The sequence below is a fragment of the Aptenodytes patagonicus genome, chromosome 19 (assembly GCF_965638725.1).
Source record: "Aptenodytes patagonicus chromosome 19, bAptPat1.pri.cur, whole genome shotgun sequence".
NCBI lineage: Eukaryota > Metazoa > Chordata > Aves > Sphenisciformes > Spheniscidae > Aptenodytes > Aptenodytes patagonicus.
In genome coordinates this window covers 6,507,881-6,514,195 of record NC_134967.1, presented here as the reverse complement: position 1 = coordinate 6,514,195, position 6,315 = coordinate 6,507,881, and positions in this window count along the sequence as shown.

Below are 6,315 nucleotides of genomic sequence, written 5' to 3'. Positions count from 1 at the left end.
CTTTCCTATTGGGAACTAGAACAGATGTCAACAAGAGGAAGAGGTACTACAGTACGGCAACTAGGAAGAGAGGAATGAAGAAACCGGGAACAAACTGCGCAAGGGCAAAACAGTCATTAGCAAATCAGTAACTGAAACTAGCTATTACGTAAGTGGCTGTGTCAGCTGTCATACCTCTTTAGATGGATGCTTTTTGGGTTAAATTCAGGTGCAGTACTATATTTTCCATCAGCAACCTCTGAAGGATTCCTTCACCTTCCCGTAGAACAGCTCTATCCATGCCTGGGTTGGTAATTGGAAAGTCATAGCCCCGATGCCCCAACGGCAAACATACAAACAGCTCTATACAGGCTACTAGTGCTGAAAACTTTAAAAAGCATAGTAATAATCCTCTGAATGCAGGTAAACCCTCAGGGAAGCATTGTGGCTGGAGAGAAGACCTGGCTTCAAAAAAAGTGATAATTTTGTAACCTTTAAATGATGCCAAAGGTGACCCAAAATGCTAGGCCGATGTAAGGATTGCATAAATGACTTACTTTTGATTCATTCAAACCTGCAGAAGATTATCTGGGAGACGCACGAATGTCCCTGTGCTCTGGGTCTGTTTGCTGTGATGCTTGGGATGTGCTTATTCACATGGAAAGCACTGTACTTAGCTGGTAAGCCCTAAAATTCACTATTAATTACTTGTTTTTCATTTTTTTCATGCCCGGGAAAGCTTTACTAGCCAATCAAAGAGTAGAAACGCTGCCATGTGACTTCCACGACCTGTACCTCAGCATGAGTAATGTGAACAGTCCACCTGAACAGCACAAATATTCCTGGTCTGACCTGTCTGTTCAGCACTAACAGAAACCCTCCACAGAAGTCCCCAAGCAACCCCCAAAAGTTAGATCAGTAATGGTTTGTAACCAAAAGGAGCTAAACTGGCCTAGTGATGTTTTCTCACTGAATTTACCCCATCAGCACCATATGAAACCCAAGCAAAGGCAGAAGTCTACGAACTCTTCACAACCATTTGTTCAAAGTCTACATCCTGTTTGCTGGAGGGTCCCTGCTTGCCAAGGAGATTTTGTCCAGTCTCTAGCACATTTAAAAAAACAAAAACAAACAAAAACCCCCAACCAACACGAAAAACAAATGCAACGAGAAGATATTCCATTTTCCCTATCCACCAGAACTGCAAAAGCAATGGCAATAAATACAAAACTCCACCCACAGGCAAGGGTAGAGTCTGCCACAACACGGACAAAGAAATACCAACTTGAAAGCCTTAAACTCTTGAACTTTTCTCTTCTCTTGCTGTGCAATCTTGGGCAAATCTTTCTGCCTCTCTCTCTGTTGCTTCATCTCTGAAACAGACATAATGACACTTTGCAGCATTGTTGAGAGGGTTAATTGGTGTTTGTATAAAGCTTTGGTGATGTAAGCTGCCATGTAAGCATGATGACAACTATTGCTTTGATACTGCTTGTTAATTGCAACAGGATGGGTTGCAGTCATGCTACGGTATTTAAAAACATGTTTTTAAGAGATATTCCTAGATCTCATCTGATATTTTAAGATGATCAGTACTTACTCCTGTATTAGACAAACAGGTGACAGAATTCTTTGTGCATTTAACTATCCCGCAGATACTTTCCAACAACGTGCAAGGGGTGCTGCCTACATCAGGTCCCACATATTTCAGCCTTTAGCTTTCAGCCTCGTCACATGAGCTCCTTGCAATGCCCATTGCTTAACATAATACACTTTCTTCTCATTTCATCAGCATGAGAGGTTAAGATCTTGAGATTATTTTCACTTCTAGACCTATTTGTCATAAAGAGGTCTATAGATCAAGAACACTTGTAACTTGCATTTGCCATGCAGGACATTTAATATGCCTCCAGAAGTGAATGTACATCATGAGGTCTTATATCCTTTACCTGATATTTTTTTCTGAAATTCTCTCTCCTCTTTGAGAGAATGCATTCACTCGTCACACAAGGACTGACAGGTAGGCCTACAATGCAAGCAATGCATTTTGTATTACTTAATTTTGAAGTGTCTTAACATAAAATACCAGTTTTCCTCAATATCCCTGGCATTTTTGACCGGAGTCTTCCAGCAGGTTTTGGCAGCAAACATCAACTTCATATTCTATTCCATTAAAAACCTGAACATTGACTTGATAGATCAGCAGCGCTTACCTGTGAAACTCTGTTCAAGACATTCCCTGCTTCCCCATGCCCTGCTTTGCCACTGCAACTAGGTTAGCTCTTTGTCAAAGAATACTGTATACTACACATATCTGTGTACTAAAGATTAAACACAATAGTGGAGCTACAAAGAGGGTAAGAGTGGGGTTTTTTTTTTGCTGTTGGGATGAACAAAAGCAGATTGCCTTTGATTTGTCACAGACTTCAGAATACGCCCTGAGCACCCCTCAGGAGAAGACTCTCTAGGACACATTGTCATGAATATTCAGTGTAAATTGTGAGATGGAACATCATTCTGTTATTCTGGATGCCATAGGAAATCATGCTGCCTTGCTCTTATTTCTGATAATCTGTCTGGCATATATTTATTATTAAGTTGCCCGGAGACTATGCTGGCAGACATAAATTCTAAGCATTATTTGTTCCAAAAGGCTTCCCTCCTCTTCTTCAAAGATGTGTCTTCCTGCAAGGCTGCAGCATCTCCAAAAGCTTGCATCAATAAGTGAACTGTTTATCTATACCTGAACTGGTCAGAATCTGGCTGTAAAAGACTGCATGTGCTGCTACACTCTGTCTGCTCCAACCATTCTGGTGGCATTCAGTGCATGCCCATTTCCCTGCACGGATATAAAGGAAAAAACAGATCAGAAGGTGGAGTGGGAGAGCAAGGATTTACAGCTCAGGCTAAGTTTAGCAGGTACTCTGTGTTGTTTAGTAAGCTCTATAAAGGAAACATTTTATGATTGAAAGGTTCAGTTCTTCCTGTCAGCACTGGAGACAATTCCTCTAGGTCAAAGCAGAGGCATATTTGTCAAAGAAATTTAGCAAAGCAGCCCATTCAATGAGGCTCATTTTGTGTCTAACCAGAGGAAAACAAACCACTGGTCAGCTCAGCCAGGATCTTCCTGTAGGACTGAATATTATAAACAAGTGAGAAAAAATATTTTGTCACAAAAACTTGCTCTGAAATTGCAAATGATCTCTGTGAAGAATGGTTATCTATAGAGATCTGTGTAGAGATTACCTGGCTTTAAAGGAAGTTCAGCACTAATGAAACCACAACCATTATAATGGCTTCTGAAGGCATACATCCATCTTGCAAGGTAATAGCTTAATAACGTTCTAATACTAGGCATGCCGTACTTTGGATATAAAGAGCAATGTAATCATACGAATGTCAAATACTAAAGAAGAGCATGCGGAAGCAGTGAAAGGCTCTGAGTGAAAGTGATGAACAGTAAGGAGAAACTGGTATGTCATACTCTTTGTCTTTGCATCTTAAGGTGATGTCATTAGAAGGCCACTTACGGCCACTGATGGCTGTGTACCAATTATCGTTTGGGAAACAGGATGGAGAGGTAAATGGGAACTGGATCCTGGTGATGGAGCTCCTTACCTAGTACTGGTGGAATAAATAAGGAAGAGGACTGACCTTTCCTCTTTCTGACTCAGAAACATGCCAGAATTATTTTCTAAGTAATACTATCTCCTTGTCAATCATCATAAAGGATGTCACACCCGACCTCAGCCAGGCAGGAGAGGAAATCAAAGGGAAAAAAAGCTCTGGTATCAGCAAGTTTATCAGGGATTTATCAGTGCTTAGGTTAAATTGCCTGTTTTATTTGGGTCACCTAAGGCTGTCTGTTTGCCTGCTGCCTCTCCAATTCAGACAGTAGAAAATGAAGTAAATCACAAAACGTATGATGCCTGGAAATATTAATCTGGCTATATAAATGAAAAACATTGATCACTATCGTAACAGCAGTGATTATGGAAAACAAAGATTATAATTCATGTTTGGCACTTGCTGATGTGGAACCTTTAGTCCAGAGAGCTCAAAATAGGTGACACTCACCAAATGATTAAGCGTGCATGCTTCCAGTAAAGCTAGATAAGCAATATTATCCTTTCTTTATACAAGAAGAAAAATGGAGCTTCAAAACAATTGAATGATTTCCTCATGGTCAACAACAAATCAGTGAGACTCAGGAACCATCATAGCCCTTCTCTGAAACTCAAGATAATCATCCGTGTTGGAGCTATTTATGAACAAGTTATCAGTTTCCATTAAAAAAAAAAAAAATGCAGATCAGTTTCCTAGGGAATCAAAGGGTTTGGGGAATTCTACAAAATAATATAGTTCTACTAGATAATAATATACTATACTTCTATAATACTATGAAACAAACAGGCACTATAGTGACAAAACATTCACTGAAGGAAAGTTACTCAGCAAAAGCCAGTATGGTAGTTAAAGCAATAAAACCCCTCAGAAGGACAAAGAGCCAAAAATAAGAAAAACAAATAAACACACAATACCTCTAAATTGCTTTTTGGCCAAAGATTAAAAGAGAGCCAACTCAGCAGCACTTTATGAGAAAACCAAAATAAAAAACCCTACATTGTTTCATCCATCAATGAAATGGAGCTGCTTTTAGATGGGAAAGCAGCAAGATGCTTTAATGCAAATGACATTGCTCATGGTTTAGACCTGGAAGTGATACATCTCTCATGCACTTGAAATTGGAAGGGAATTCAGGAAGGCAGGATATAATTACTTGAACTAAACCTGGCCAAGACATTAGCATTAATGTCCTGTACCCTTAGAAAAAGATCTCTGAAGGATTATTGGTCAAGGGTATCTCTTGGTTTGAATGCAAGCTCAGACAGTGGAAATCGTCATCAGTTAGTGCTTTGTTACAAACACGACCCTGGGACAGTGGTTTAGTTTCTCAGTGTCACCGTTCTCATCCGCACACAGGTAGTTACAATTGCAGCACATTCAGATGTCCGTGATGGAGATTCACTTTAGATTGAACAGCAAATATCCTTCTGCCTTTAATAAGGTTCAGAATTCCAAATTTCTTTTGTTGAAAGCCCCTCCCAAAAAAGAAAAAAACCCCAAAACTTGTAAAAGTTTTGCATTCCCTCAAAATGAAGAAATACACTTAAAAAAATTAACAGTAAATAGAGTTCAGCAATATTTATTAATGCTTAAATATAGTACAAAACCAAAATCCTAACTAAGGCCTTTCAGATAAGTGTCTGGATACGTTTTACACAGCACAAATGAAAAATGGCTTCACCAGCATCACTGAGCTCCTTGTGACTGTACCTCATCTTTGGCAAACACTGACGATAGCCATGCTAAAAAATGGTGCTCCCTTGCTCAATAACTGTGGCTTCCTGAGCTAAATCACCTGTTACTCATGGGATGAATTCTTCCAGGTGATTGTTCAGCTGCTACTTCTTCCTTAACAACATCCTAAAGATTCATTCTTTCCTTCCCCATGGCTCTGCGAAGGTTCAGCCCCATGCCTGACTTACTCCTTCCAGCTCATTAAGATCAAGGTTGCCACAGTCCCCTTTGCTCTGAGGCCCTTGAATATTTTTTTCCTGTTTGTTCTTTCCCTCTGCGTTCCATCCAAGCTCCTTGACCCTCTGTCCAACGCCACCCTCACCTTTACTGTGCTTGGTAATCTCCACCCACATCTCTCCTACTTGGGCGTAACACTCCCAAGCCTCCTTCTTTACTGATCCCTGTGGCTTTCGCTTGCTCTGAATCTTGGTTGTATCTTTGGTAATGGAAGAAGCTGCCAGGCAGGATTTGTCCAGCACCTTCAGTTCCCTGAAGACCCCTGTTCTAGGAGGTAGTCAGGCATGAGAGGCCACATGACGCTCTTGCATTTATTCACTGGGCAATGACTTCTTTAATGCATCTTGTGCTTGTAGGCAGTAAGCTCTTCCCAGTTAGCAAATTATGCCTTTGTACATCCAAAATATTTACATGGTGCCAGTTAGCAGTGGCTTTAGACAGCAAACAAAATGAATAGATCAGTAGTCTCGCTATGATAGGTGTCAGGGAACACATATGGACGTGTAAAGTAAGCAAGCGCATTGTAACTGACTGATCTTCTAATTCCACAGGCTATAGAGATTGAAAAACTAGTAAAGGGCCTAGGGGGTAGTTCTCTGTATTCAAGGCAGAAGTAAAGATTTCTGTTTCTTTCACTACTTAAGCTGGGAGACCTATCTGGGTTATCTGAAGCAGCAATGGGTTCAATGGTCAACCCATGAGGTAACTAAAGGAAAAAACCTGTCCATTGAGTACATA